Consider the following 15,796-nt stretch of genomic DNA (forward strand, 5'->3'; position numbering starts at 1 on the left):
GGAAGGGAAAGGAGAATGTTAGCCGCTTTGAGACTCCTTAAAGGGAGTGAAAGGCGGGATATCAAATCCAAACTCCTCCTCCTGCTCCTCCTCTGTTGCAATCCAGAATAAACCCACTTTACACAAATATTTCACTGTGTGATTGTGGAGCTGCAGTTGCATGGGGGTAAAGGAATCTTATTAAGGGACTCTCTGCCAAGATTTGAACTGGTATCTAGATCGCGTGCTACTGCGTCTTTGGGAAGATCTACTGAATTGCATCTACTGACTGATCAGTATCCTACTTGCAGCAAATTAAGTACGATAATCAAGGAAACAGCCATTCACATGAGGAAGCCTCAGATAAATAAACTGCTTTATAGGAAGAGGTGGGGGAAGGAAATTCTGTAGTGGACCTGCAGTTGATGAAGCATTTGCAGTGAAATCAGCATCACTCTATTGCCATCTGCTGGCAAGTGGCAGGTTGAACATTGTTCAACCTCTTTAAGAACGTTAAGTCACTTTTCCAGACTGTCAATATTTTGCTGAAGGATTTCAGCACACTTTTATGTTTGCACAATTCAAGCGGATCAAAGTGCTGTGTTGCCTGCAGCAATCAAGCCACATTAAAAAACAAAAAACCTGACTTTTGTGGGTTTGAAATGTGATGGGGAAATGAGGAAGTGTGGGATGAACGAAGGACTAATGGTACACAGTCAAATCAGGATGAATGCTCCTTGTATAATAAGCAGAAAATCCTTGGAAAATTAACTTTTCCAATTTTTGCAATGCAGTTCTCCAGCCAAATAATGTGTGCAAGAATATATATGCTAAGGTAAAATGTGCCTATAAGTACGTATATTAGTGAAAATATCATACAAAAACGGATTGAATTAGGGGAAATTGCTTTGCAAAAAAGCATATATCAGCAAAATTGCATAAAAACTTATGTATAGTAGGAGAAATCTGACTAAAATTCTGATTAATTTTTAGCAGGAAGTTTTTTTTAAAAAAATTGCAAACTGATGTGGAAATGTGGAGAATTGAACTTAAATTTGGAAAAATGAGAAGCAGAGAGAAAGTGAAAAGATAAATGCTACAGGTGGCCAGTTGGATTACTGGTAAATAGGTAAAGGTAAAGGGACCCCTGACCATTAGGTCCAGTCATGGCCGACTCTGGGGTTGTGGCGCTCATCTCGCTTTATTGGCTGAGGGAGCATGACTGAGCCGCTTCTGGTGAACCAGAGCAGCACACGGAAATGCTGTTTACCTTCCCGCCGGAGCGGTACCTATTTATCTACTTGCACTTTGACGTTCTTTCGAACTGCTAGGTTGGCAGGAACAGGGACCAAGCAACGGGAGCTCACCCCGTCGCGGGGATTCGAACCGCCGACCTTCTGATCGGCAAGCCCTAGGCTCTGTGGTTTAACCCGCAGCGCCTGGTTGTTTATTTGCACTCTCTGCTGCCTTTCTGAACTAAAAATCAGGAAACAATTTGCCGTGAACTCTATAAAAACTAGGTTGGCCTCGCTATTAGAAATAATGATACATAAGTTTTTTGTCTGTCGAACAAAGAGAAGATTTTCTATCCATCCACAATTGATGCAGGTTTATTTGAGTTTTCAGTCTTGCCACTAGAGGGAGAAACTATATTACCTTTTGACAAGCTGCATACTGTAGATATAAAAATGTTTATACCAATCTTTGCCTGTTTTGAATTTTTCGAATCAGAGCCAGTTAATATGCATTATATGTATTTGTTGTTCACTACAAAAAGTGTTGCATTCGATACCTAATTGAAATACATCAAAAGATTAAAGAATATATATTAACTGAACGTGCTCAGTCTGCAATAGCATAAAAAGGGCACACCCGACTTCACTCAACTGAAAGATGAACACCAATTAAGAGCAAAAATAAGAATGTTTTCACCTGGTACCAAAGTGGTGCATCTCTCTGAGAAGAGCATTTCACAGTTGGGGAGCCACCACTGAAAAGGCCCAATCTTGTGTCGCTCGCTTTCGCATCTCTCTCCAAGGGGGACACACAAAGAGGGGCCTCCGATGATGAATGCAGGGTCCAGGTATTGGAGTCCTGTTATAAAGCTGTAAGGTTTCATAAGTCAAAACCAGCACACGTTACTAATCTAGACACTCTTGAGCCCTGTTCAGGTGTTGGTTTCATGTAGCGCATAAATGCATAGACTTTGGAGCGAGGCTGAGATTTTAGCCCTCCTTTGCCTGATCTCAGATCTTCTTCCTGTGTCAACTGCCCGATGGGGATGGTAGCCGATTACGAATGCTAAATGGGTGATTGTGTAGATTCAAACCGTGCTTGTAAATGGAGAACTTCAAAGCCATCACCCGTCACTGTGAGCCCTACTTGCTGAGGAACAACTGGGAGCACATAGTAAACTCCCATACAATGTGAGAATAAGTCTTAGCGGTTAGCTAAATACACCCTGCTACACCTGGGCATTACTGGAGACTGCATGTCTGAATCGTTTCCTGTAAATATGTTATAAAGGTATGCCACATTTCTATAAAGTCATTTTTCATTTGCTATCCATTTGATGTTTCCACCTGGCCTTTGGCTTGGAATAAACTCGATCCCCTCCCCCTCTTTCCTTTTTCCTTTTTCCTTCTGTGATGGAACTCCTATCTGGGGACTTCCCTGGCTTTTTTCTGGCCCACGTAGGACCAGCCTGGATAGTTGGCCTTGGTGAGGATTTGACGTTTTCATCCCCCAAAAGTTTTTGATTTGAGTTTCTACTCAAATGAGGCTGCATTTTAATGTTCTACTTAATATTGCTTTTAAGTTGTATTTTAATCAATTGTTTTACCTGGTGTTAGCCGCCCTGAGCCCGGTCTTGGCTGGGGAGGGCAGGGTATAAATAAAATTTATTATTATTATTATTGTCCGAACATTTTGTCTCCAAACAGATAACTGCAAATTATCGAAACCCTTCCAATTTTCAGCAATCGTTTAACAAGCTGCAACCAGCAGAAATACAATCCATTCTTTTTGTAGCAGGTTCTTCTGCTCAGCCTTGATAATTGTTAACAAAGCAAACTGAGGGATACACTGAACAGTCTGTTTCATTATCAAGGTTAAGGAAGAAGCACATGGTTCAGTTCAAATAGCCTTGTGAGCACTTTCCACAGTGACTATCATTTCACTTCTATGTGTAAAAAACATGTTGTGTTTGGAACCCAATTCTTGGCACAGAACTTCTATCATGAGTACCAATTTTGAATGAAATCAACAATTTTCACATGATTTCCTAGAGCGGAATGTGGGATTTCGGTCATATATTTGGAAGCTAGTGCAGAAAGCAGTGAATCTAAGTTGCATTTGGAGCGGTTTAGTGAACAAGCTGGGTCAGCCCATTCTTCCTTTCTGCCATAGATACAGCAAAGTTTTCTTGATCTTCAAAAACTGTTTGTCCATCCATGTTTTGAAAAATAATGATAAAATGGCTGTGTTTTTTTTTAAAAAAACCTGGCATATATAGTTTCTATATGACAACTATGATGGTTCCAAACGTAAATTTGGGAGATCTGTGATTTTCCTCTCAACTTTGTTTGAAAGCTAAATGCAGCTCATGCTACAGAGAGAGGCTGCTAATGTGACTGGGGGAGTTGGGGGTGGGGGGAATGGGAGCATTTAACCCTTTCCCCCTGCATGCTCCCCCAGTCTAAATTGTCCTGCCGAAGCAATTTGCTCCAGAGGGGGAAAAAAATATACAAGCATCTATACTATGCCTGTATTTTCACCCTACAGAAAATATGGTTTGTGTGTGTGTGAAAGAGAGAGAGGGCAGGGAAGTTAAATAAGGAAAATGGTGTCCCTGTGACTGTATTTAGTAAACAAAAAAACCCCCCTGGAAAATCATCCCTAGTTTTTCCATCATAAGATGTAGTTTTCTCTGAGTATGGAAGTAGGAGCCATGACTCAGTTTCATCTGCTTTCAGCGTGCTCATTATTGCCCTACGTCTGTATCCAAGCGGCTCGTCAGTAACAGCAAATGTGCAAATAAACAGTAGACTTCAATTATCTGTTGCTAATTATCACTCAAATCTGATTTGCACACACTTCAAAAGAGCCCATATCGTTCCATTTAGTTATTTGCTTCAGTCTGATGGGTCTGTAATTCAAACCAAACCTGGGTCAACTGCCAGCCGGCAATGAAAGGAATGTGTTTATCCATAATCGTATCTTTTGAACATGTATCTGTGGTTCATGAAGTCACTGGGGAGGCAAATTTACGTCGTTTCTCAAATTGACATTGCTTGCTTGGGTCAGTTGTTAAAATGGTTTAAGCAACTTTGCAGAGTGGAAGCTTCTTCTTCTTCTTTTTTTTTTTTGAACAGGCACCAGGAGAAGCAGTGGAAAGAATAGCAAGAAAAACAGATCAGCATCAGGAAGAGGACAAGGGCTAGAGATGGGGGTGTATGGCTGGTTCCAGCTGGGATGTCCACAGTGATTTCTGGAATGATCAGAGGACTTTCTGCACAGATTTGGATCCCTTCCAGAAAGAGCACATGAACTACACTTTGTTATGAAGTTTAGGGGGAGGTAGACTCCCCATAATCCCAAATTTAGTAAAGGGTAGAACTTAGCTTCTCAGGGACGCGGGTGGCGCTGTGGGTAAAACCTCAGTGCCTAGGACTTGCCGATCGTATGGTCGGCGGTTCGAATCCCCGCGGCGGGGTGAGCTCCCGTCTTTCGGTCCCAGCTCCTGCCCACCTAGCAGCTCGAAAGCACCCCTAAGTGCAAGTAGATAAATAGGTACCGCTTTATAGTGGGAAGGTAAACGGCATTTCCGTGTGCTGCGCTGGTGCTGGCTCGCCAGCTGCAGCTTCATCACGCTGGCCACGTGACCAGGAAGTGTCTTCGGATGGCGCCGGCTCACGGCCTATAGAGCGAGATGAGCACGCAACCCTAGAGTCGGACATGACTGGCTCGTACAGGCAGGGGTACCTTTACCTTTACCTAGAACTTAGCTAATACAGTGGTACCTCGGTTTTCGAACATCTCTGTTGATGAACATTTCGGTTTTCGAACACTGTAAACCCAGAAGTAAATGCTTTGGTTTTCAAACACACCTCGGAAGTCGAACGTGTTTCGCAGCGTCTGCTGAGTGTAAGATCTTGAGGCCTAGCTGTCAGCTATTGAGTTTTTTGTTTTCAAACGTTTCAGAACTTGAACGGTTTTCCGGAATGGATTACATTCAAAAACCGAGGTACCACTATATTTGGAGTATGGAGGGAAGATATTTGTGACGCTCTTAAGAAAGCAACAGTCTCTGAGTTGTATCTACTCTGACCTTGGAGTAGAGAACTGCAGGCCACAAACTGCTTGTAGAAAATGCATTCTTCCCCAGTTCTCTGGGAAGCAGGAGATGGCAAACCGCTAAAATGTTGACGAACCTCAAGCAAATCATTTGCAAAATGCAGAATGTTCATTGCAACCTCGGTCTTTTAACAACAGAAAATTATCCAATAGCTGACATACACTATAATTTGTGGCTGTGAATATCATTCCTTAGGAATATTCCTCTCATTTTTGGGTCACTGCCTGATAGCCAATTGGACTGATTTTAAAGTCATGGCTATTATTGTACACACACACTAACCAGCAATGTAGCTCATGCCCCCCTTTGAATTCTAGTCTGTTGCCAGTGGAATGAGTCGCAAGGGGCCAGAAATAAGGATAGCAGGCAAATATGTCAGTTTTCTCAGTTTCTCATTTTTCCTGTGTTAAGTACAGTTCCCCACATTCCCACATCAGTCTGTATTTTTTTTTTAATTAAGTAAAAAATGCCTCATGAGGATTCACCGGCATTTTAGTGTGAATTTCTCCTAATATACATAAATCTGTATGCGATTTTGCCTAATACTCATGTTTATACAAAGCAATTTCCCTTAATATTGTTGCATGCCAACCCAATCTCTGAGCAGTGTGAGATTCCAGGGATTCCAGGCACTTACCCAGAGTTTGGTTTCCTCAGAATGAGGAACAACGGAGACTGTGGTGTCTTTATGATATAAGGTTTATTTACACATATATCCAACTGGAGCCTACAATGGATGGGCCTCCAGTATCAACACTCCAAGAAAGTCTTACTTAGTCACAACCTTGGATTCCAGCAGAAATCAGGCATGACTCTGCCTCTCCCAGCTGCCCAGCCTGCAGCTTCCAGCTTCACATAACTCAACTCTCAACCCTGGCCTTTGTCTTTCTGTCTACCAATGTTGAGGGAGGGAGGCCCATCCATTTTCTGTCTGGCACAGAGCCACTTTCTTTGTTACCTTAATGACACATATTTAGAGAGCCATTATCTCACCAGGAAGCTAGCCTGGTTATTCCAGGAATTGAATCCATTTTGGATTCAGGAGTTAGAAGGGGACTCAGGCATACAGCCTACCCCCTAACTCATAACGGTTAAATGCATTTTTTTGGTATACAGTCATACCTCATGTTACATTTGCTTCATGTTATGTTTTTTCAGGTTGCATCCCGCGGCAACCCGGAAGTACCAGAAAGGGTTACTTCTGGGTTTCGCCGCTTGTGCATGTGCAGAAGCACTAAGTCACGCTTCATGCATGCGCAGAAGTGCCAAATCGTGCCGCGCACCTGCGCAGATACGGCACTTCAGGTTGCAGGCTTTTCATTTTGCGAAAGGGCCTCCGGAACGGATCCCTTTTGAGGTACCACTGTATTAGTCACATTAATATATGCATTTATATTCTTTCTTTATCCTAGTGTCTACATTTCTCTGCACATTACTTGGCTGAAGAAGTGCATAACAAATTTCAGAGAAAGGTGAATTTCCAAGGATGGCCATGCTTTAGTTTGCATAATGTAATGTGTGTAATTTATACCCCACCCATCTGACTGGGTTGCCCCAGCCACTCTGGGTGGCTTCCAACATTATCTATCTATCTATCTATCTATCTATCTATCTATCTATCTATCTATCTATCTCTATCTATCTATCTATCTATCTATCTATCTATCTATCTATCATCTATCTATCATCTATCTATCTATCTATCTATCTATCATCTATCTATCTATATCATCTATCTATCTATCTATCTATCTATCTATCTATCATCTATCTATCTATCTATCTATCTATCTATCTATCTATCTATCTATCTATCTATCATCTATCTATCTATCTATCTATCTATCTATCTCTATCTATCTATCTATCTATCATCTATCTATCATCTATCTATCTATCATCTATCTATCTATCTATCATCTATCTATCTATCTATCTATCTATCTATCTATCTATCTATCATCTATCTATCTATCTATCTATCTATCTATCATCTATCTATCTATCTATCTATCTATCTATCTATCTATCTATCTATCATCTATCATCTATCATCTATCTATCATCTATCTATCTATCATCTATCTATCTATCTATCTATCATCTATCTATCTATCTATCATCTATCTATCTATCTATCTATCTATCTATCTATCTATCTATCTCTATCATCTATCTATCATCTATCATCTATCTATCTATCTAAACATAATAAAACATTAAACATTAAAAAAACCTCCCCTATAAAGGGAATTGTCTTCAGGGTTGTAATTTACTTATTTCCTTGGCTCCGGGCGAGTTGGATAACTGCATACCCTCCAACATTTCTCCGATGAAAATAGGGACGTCCTAAGGAAAAGTGGGGACGCAGGTGGCGCTGTGGGTTAAACCACAGAGCCTAGGACTTGCCGATCAGAAGGTTGGCGGTTCGAATCCCTGCAACGGGGTGAGCTCCTGTTGTTCGGTCCCTGCTCCTGCCAACCTAGCAGTTCGAAAGCACGTCAAGTGCAAGTAGATAAATAGGTACCACTCTGGCGGGAAGGTAAACGGCGTTTCCGTGCGCTGCTCTGGTTTGCCAGAAGCAGCTTAGTCATGCTGGCCACATGACCCGGAAGCTGTACGCCGGCTCCCTCGGCCAGTAAAGGGAGATGAGTGCCGCAACCCCAGAGTCGGTCACGACAGGACCTAATGGTCAGGGGTCCCTTTACCTTTACCTTTAAGGAAAAGTGGGGCATTCCACAGAGTATAGCATCAGAAACCGGGATGGCTTCTGTAAATCCAGGACTGTCGCTGGGAAATAGGGACACTTGGAGGGGCTGGTACTGTAGGTCATATGGCTACCCTGAGAGACACAAGGAGGAAGAGAAAAAGAACCATGAGATTTACCGTACTTTTCTCTCTCCCATTCAAGTGAAATAGGTTCTTAATTATAAACAGTGAGGCCCCAAGCAAGGGACTGAAATGAAGGGCAACTGCAGTGACCTGCAGGCAGAACCAATCAATGTGGACAGATTTAACAACATAAGCACCAAGGGCGACATGCCAGTCTTCTCCTAGAAAAAGAGCTGGGATAGTGGCGGGAGAAGCTGTTACGTACATCTTGGAACACACGATGCATTTAGAATGAAAACATTTGCTTATCAGTGGAGGCACTGTAATGTCAAACATACGGTGGCCGCTTGATATTTTAACCTTACCTCTGAGCGACGAGAAAATTAGATAGCTGGTTTTATTTAGGGCCTTCAGAGTCTGTGAACATGAAAGGTCGGGCTTAGTTAAAGCGGGACATAAGCTGCCTGACAAAGCTGAGGGAGCTGGAGAAACATGTCCGTGTTCTCGGGCTCTCTCACTATTTATTTAGAGGAGCACCATTGGTATGAGACTGTGTTTCCCAAATTTGGGTCTTGGACTGCAGTTCCCATCATCCCTGATCATGGTGCCAGTGGCGTAGCGTGGGGGGTGCAGGGGGGGCCGGCCGCACCGGGCGCAACATCTGGGGGTTAGGGTTAGGGGGCGCAAATCCACGGGTTAGGGGGCGCAAATCCACGGGTTAGGGGGTGCAAATTACTTGCCTTGCCCCGGGTGCTGACAACCCACGCTACGCCACTGCATGGTGCATTGTGGATGATGGGAGTTGGAGACCCAAGTTTAGGAAACACTGGAACATTTTGTAGTGGTTTTTAAAATATCCAGGGTTAAACACAGAAGAAGGGGACAGAAAGAACAATGATAATGCTTCTTGCTTGCCTGGACATAGGATAGAGAGGGATGTGTGAGGGTGAAGAAATTGCCCAAATATACAAAGGTAAAATTCACATTTATTGGTTTGCTCACTTTGGCCTTGGGAAGTTACCTAGAAGGGAATGTGGGCCTCAGGCTTGAAAAGGTTCCCTACCCCTGAGATAGAAGATTGATTCAGATGTAACACCAAAGCATGATTTGGCACTATACCAACAAGTCCTTTCCCTGTGCAGTCTCAATCCAATCTTGGATTCAAATCCTGGATTACAGAGTTTGGACAAACCATAGTTTACCACTTCTGGCCTATGGTGTATTGCAAACCAGGAAGCCTGAAAGCTGACTGCTGGAGAAAAGGTGACAAACATTGATGAGTGTCCAAGCTGAGATAAATTATTGAAGGCAAAGATGTCCATGGTTATGTAAATGGGAGAGAAGGAGAACTAAGGAACGCGGAAGTAAAGGGAGACATGATAAAATGCACAGAAGCCAAAGACAGCGGCGGAAGGATCCTGCAGCCTCCGTACAGAGCTTGAGTGGCACCGGGCATGCACCGTCCATATGAGCATCGTATGAGTGGCGGCAGAGGGTGCAGCTGCAAGTCGAGGATCCTCTGCATGCGGCTGGGGCAGCCTGATGGTGGCGGGGCGAGCCCCTCCATGGGGTGCCTTCTTGTCACCCCCTCAAAGATGGCACCTGGGGTGCTCCGCCCCCCTTCCTCCGCCACTGGCCAAAGAGTTGAAGGTAAGAGAACTTGCTTCACTTGTGATTCCCAGCAACTGGTATTCAGAGGCTTATTAGGGTTGATGAAAATTCTAATTCCCATCAACAACAATGGGAGGACTACATCCCTGAGTGAAGATTTGATTTGATTGATTTGATTGAATATATTTGAATATATTTCTGTGCCGCTTTTCATTTGAATGAATCTCAAAGCAGCTTGCAAATAATAAATAAATATAACAAAACATGGTAAAGGTAAAGGTAAAGGTAAAGGTAAAGGTAAAGGACCCCTGGACAGTTAAGTCCAGTCAAAGGAGACTATGGGGTTGCGGCACTCATCTCGCTTTCAGGCTGAGGCAGCCAGTGTTTGTCCACAAAGAGCTTTCCAGGCCATGTGGGCAGCATGACTAAACAGCTTCTGGCACAACAGAAAACCGTGACAGAAACCAGAGCACACAGAAACACCGTTTACCTTCCTGCCACAGCAGTACCTATTTACCTACTTGCACTGGTGTGCTTTTGAACTGCTAGGTTGGCAGGAGCTGGGACAGAGCAACCGGAGCTCACTTCATTGTGGGGATTTGAACCGCCGACCTTCCGATCAGCAAGCCCAAGAGGCTCAGTGGCTTAGACCACAGCGCCACCCGCGTCCCTTATAAAACATGACATCACAAGTACAGCATAGATTGTATAAAATAATTGACAAATCATCAACAAAACAATCATAATCTATTCATCTGACACTGTTCACAAAACAGCAACTAAAAATTAAGATAAACATCATAATTGCAGCAAAAATTTAACAACATTAACAAAATAGCAACTAACAAAAAAGCTACACACTGTTTAGTTCGTATACACACTCTCCACACCCCCATGACTCATAATCTTTCACTCCATTAGTTTATACAAATACACACAAAATACTATATTGCCTGTCGTTAAGCCAGTTGGGGTCCTTGAGTAGTGGGCCATTGTTGAGATGGTGGGGTTCTTGGGCCTTCCACCAGTAGTAAGGTGAATGTTGACTCTGGAAGCCTGCTCAGGCATTGTTGATGAGGAACTTGCCCACATCCCTCTCCTGATTGTCAAGGTCCATTCCTACTTGAAGAAGTCTGAGATGAGCCTTTCCCACCAGTGTGGTGAGTCACGGCTACACTCAGTGCAGAGGCTGACCAGAAGGTCCCGCAGTGTCTCAGGACGCTCTTGCTAAGCCATGGCCTGTCCACCAGCAGATGTTCTGCAGCTGCACCTTGGCTGACATAGTGGCAGAGAAGGCTGATGGGAGAGAGAGGGGAAGCTAGTTGAGTCCACTAGGCAGGAAGGAGAGGCCATGATAAAGATGCTGAGGGAACCTCAGCAGGGCCTCGGCAGCCTAGATGAGCTCGCAGCCAGTTGACTTGTCTCTGTGTCCAGGCTGCTGCCCGTGGAAGTCGTGAAGCAGAGGGCATCGGTCGGTGGGGGGTGGAGGATGAGATGCAAGAAGCAAAAACATACCTGTGTTCCTGGACAGCTCCCTGTATTTTCAGAGATTTATTATACAAGAAAAGTTGTTAGTGGATTTTTGCCCCCAAATCTCTGATTTCCTCCCTGCAAAGGTGATGCCTTGTTAAAAGGCCAGGGCTTATTGATTTCAAAGCCAGAAGGTAGAGTTGAATGAATAATGAACAGCAGCTGCTGGAAACACTTTGTGGCAGCCTTGGGACTGTCTTTCCCTATGTTGCAATTACACTTTGACTGACCTCCAAGAATAACGAACAAGAGTACCCAACTGGATCATAAGCTCCGTGTCTGTGTTGTCCAGAGTAGGTGTAACGTTTCACATCCACGGGGTCCTCTGTGTCAGTTGAACATTATACCACTGTACACCCGTCAGGCTTGCAAAGCTAACTCTCAATCCTTTATTTTTATGTTCTGATTCAGCATTCCTTTGCAAGCTGTGCTGAAAGTGCAGATAAGATTTTCCATCTCCGAAGAAGAAGAATGATCTCTCTTATTTTCTGAAGGCAACAGCGTGTGTGTTAGTTGTTTATGGCCTGACTAAAAGCAGGTGCTTTCTAATTTACAGCAAGCGGGGAAATCGCGTTACTTGGGGATTGCGAGGAGATTGTGGATGGTGGTGGTGGGAAATCTCTGTTTTATAAATTATTGTCGTGGAGTGCCAAAGTAAGCTCAAGCACTCAGGATTTCATCCATAACTCCTGTCGATCTGAATGGCAATTTGATCTGTCTGCTTTTAATGGGGCATGAAATGCAATGTCTCCAGGTTTATATGTGGAGCTGAAGCAAACCTAGCAACTTAGACAACCGCTGGTGTTTACATTCCCTCTCTCTCCCACTTATGTGTACTTGTGCATATCTGCCCATCTGATGAATGGGCTCCAATCTACCAAAGCTTTTTTTTTTAAAAAAAGGTAAAGGACCCCTGACAGTTAAGTCCAGTCGCAGACGACTCTGGGGTTGTGGTGCTCATCTCACTTTACAGGCCGAGGGAGCTGGCATTTGTCCACAGACAGCTTTCTGGGTCATGTGGCCAGCATGACTAAGTCGCTTCTGGCGCAATAGAACACCAAAACAAGAGCAGCGCATGGAAATGCCGTGCCACAAAGCTTACACCACAAGAAATCTATGAGTTCACAGTGATGCAAAGCTCCTTTTTGTCTGGTGCCCCCGGTCATGAGACTTCCCCAGGGGTCAATGGTAAGCTGGACCCAGACCTCTTCTACACCTTCCCCCTTTAAAGGGAGGAACTACGTAGGCATTAAATCCAGAATGCACCTGCCAGACTGGTGACTGAGAGTGGCTGCCGGGACCATATAACACTGGTTCCAAATGAACTACATAGGCTCCCAGTATGTTTCCAAGCACAATCCAAAGTGTTGGTGTTAAAGCCCTAAACAGCTCCAGCTCCGTATACCTGAAGGAGCGTCTCTACCCCTTTCGTTCATCCCAGATACTGAGGTCCAACTCTGAGGGCCTTCTGGTGGTTCCCTCACTGTGAGATGTTACAGGCAACGAGGCAGAAGTTCCCAAGTTTTCCTGAGGGAAGCCATGGCAGCTCAACTGGGATCAAATAGATAAAACTGTACAGAAACCTGCATGGTTTGTAAACATTTTCAGATATTGACTCTGATCTTGGAGCTTGGACTCAACAAAAGGCTTTGCAGTTAGTGACCGACTTGAGTGGTTTCAGGACTGGAGTGAGAGGGTCTTAAGCACTGGTATCGGCAAAGGGGAATGAATGACACACCTCATTTCTGCCGCCGCCGCACTTTAAACAGCAAGAGGCAATTTCTCAAATAAGCAGATTTCAAGTCCTTCAGGGCCTTATAAGTTACAGCCAAGTAACAACACAGAGCATTCCATCCAGAAACCTACTGGCAGTCGCAGCAGATCCCCGGGTACTTTTGCAAAATATTCTTTGCACACAGGGTCATTTAATGAGTGGGAGGCTGCCTCTCTTTTTTGCACCAGATCCGATTTCTTCCAGGTTTCGGTTCCTAGCTTCTTGCACAGGCCATTGCGTTAATCCAACCGCAAGGTGCCAAAGGCATGGTTAGCTGAAGCTACGCTTCTCCACTAGCAAAGGAAAGACCTTAATTGCAGATGTCTGGAGCAGCCTGCCTTCCCTTTGAGGCCTTGGAGCTCATTCTCAAAGCCATTCCAGCCCATAGCAATTGTAGTTGTTCTTCATTTCATGATAATATCCTGCTATTGCAAAGGTGGGAAGTGTTTTTCAGCCCAAAGGCCACATTCTCACCTGGGCTGGGCATCCTTCTAGGGACCATGTTCCAGGGTGGGTGAGGCCAGAGGCAAAAGTAGGCAAGCAATACATGCAAATTTTACCTTGTACAATAGGCCTACACAAACTCCCACACCTCTTTCCATAGGTGCCAAGTCCCTGGGGCCCTGGGTGCCTGAGCACCCACAAAATTCTCCATGAAGGGGCCGGGCATCCACAAATTTCAGTGCTAGGGCTATGCACGCTGCATGGCACCCGCAGCCTCGGTCACCCACAGTTGCAGGGCCAAGCTGGCACTCCTGCCTCTTTCTGTGCTCCTTCCAGGGAAGCAGTCATTCAAGGTCATTCAAGGTTACATCGCAGCAAGGCGACTAGGAGGGTACTTAGTATTGTATTTTCACAAACACATGCATTTTAAACACACCACTTTCCCATAACATACACATTTTGGGTTCGAGAACAGCATTACAAAAATCAAACAAGCATGAATTTTGGAGAAAAGCTGCATTTCAGTCCTTGCGCTTTTTTGAGAAGTGCGTTTGACACAGCTTTCATGTTAAATGTGATCCGAACTGAATTTCCCTCCTCCTCCTCCTCCTCCTCCTCCTCCTCCTCCTCCTTCTTCTTCTTCTTCTTCTTCTTCTTCTTCTTCTTCTTCTTCTTCTTCCTCCAGAATGCTATCCGTCTTGGTTGTTGTCTGCCTATTTTAGCATGAACCATGCTTATTTTATTTCAAACTACACCCAAAGCTGCATTTAAAGAACCCACATTAATTTCCTCTGGAGCCTTATGAAAAAAAAATCAAAATCAAGGGTGAGGCAGAGTTGTGGTGACAGACCTTTTCAGCATGTTGGGAGAAAAAACTTTGGGTCACACATGGCAGGCAGATCCTACGTGTACACACAGGGGTGTACAGAGCCGAGCTTGTTCATTAACTTTCCCTTTGCGAATGTGCCGGCCAGATAACTTTGCTGGTCACACTTAATGTACCATCACATGTCTGGTGGGGAGGGTGTGTGTGTCAAATATTAGCAATATCCAGCTGCAGTTCAGGCTGGATTTCAATAAGGCTTCAAACCTGACCATGAAATCCTAATATTTTGGGGTGTTATAAATCTCTGCTGTCTCGCATGCCGCATGAAGCACTCATAAAAAGGAAAGGCTGGTTCTGTTGGCTGGTGTACGACGCAGCTAGGAGTTTTGGAGATCATTCCTAGCTTTTCAGTGTTAGCCTTAATAACACAGTCCTAAAGCAACTGTTTGAGACAAAAACAAGCAAGCCATTTTATGTCAGGGCTAAGATAACATCACAGACAGCTCCTGCTCAGCAAGATCTAAGAAAACTCAGATAGCCAGGAAAAGTCTAGAAAACAGCTCTCAGCTTGAGATGATTATGTAAAGTAAAGGTTCTCTGGGTCAGCAGATGATTCAAGAATATTAGGTGCATGAAATGTTAGGAGCCTAGTTTCCCGAGATTAGTAGATGATTTGAGAATATTGGGTACAAGAAACTGATGAAAAATGAGTAGCATGCACTATGCTATCCCAGAAGGATGGTATTATAGGGCTCTCCCGTGGTATGGGGGGGGGGGAGAAGGAGTAATAAACAAGAAAGCACCGAGCTCAGTCTATGAAGCTCTCATGCCTTTGTGTCCTCATATTCAATCAAAAACAGTAGCTGTTTTCAGACATTCTCATGAATACATGTCAAGAGAGCGGCTTGCGGGTATAGATAATAGGGCTGGTTCCAAGTTACTGTCTCCCCCTAAAGTGCTTTGTGGGAGATTCCTCCTATGTCAATGGGTTCCCCCATTCACACTAGGGCCACCTTTCATTCATTTGCTTACACATCTGCACTGGGACATTGTGATCACATAATATAGCAGACAGCTGACAGAGGCTGGGTCTGAGAAACCACCCACCATTTAAAGTGCCCATAATGCTGTGGTGCTATACTACATTGGTCACGTTGTGGGAAATTCAAAATGGCGGCAGGTTAGCTGCTACAGTGAGGGAACAAATCAAGTGGGTCTCCCAGGGTATGTGGACCCTGAAGGATGCTTTAAGATGCAAAATATTACTCCTGGCCCAGAATGTTGGTTGTTAATATTATTCTTACTTATTAAATTTGCATACCACCCTTCATCTGTAGCTCTCAGGGCAATTCACAACATACAAGATAAAAATGTGAAGTATGTCATGAAAGCAACAAGCAAACAAAAAACCCACAAACCCACTCACTTCCACAAACACATTTAA

Source organism: Podarcis gaigeae (genome assembly GCF_964106915.1).
Source record: "Podarcis gaigeae genome assembly, chromosome: 3".
Lineage (NCBI taxonomy): Eukaryota > Metazoa > Chordata > Lepidosauria > Squamata > Lacertidae > Podarcis > Podarcis gaigeae.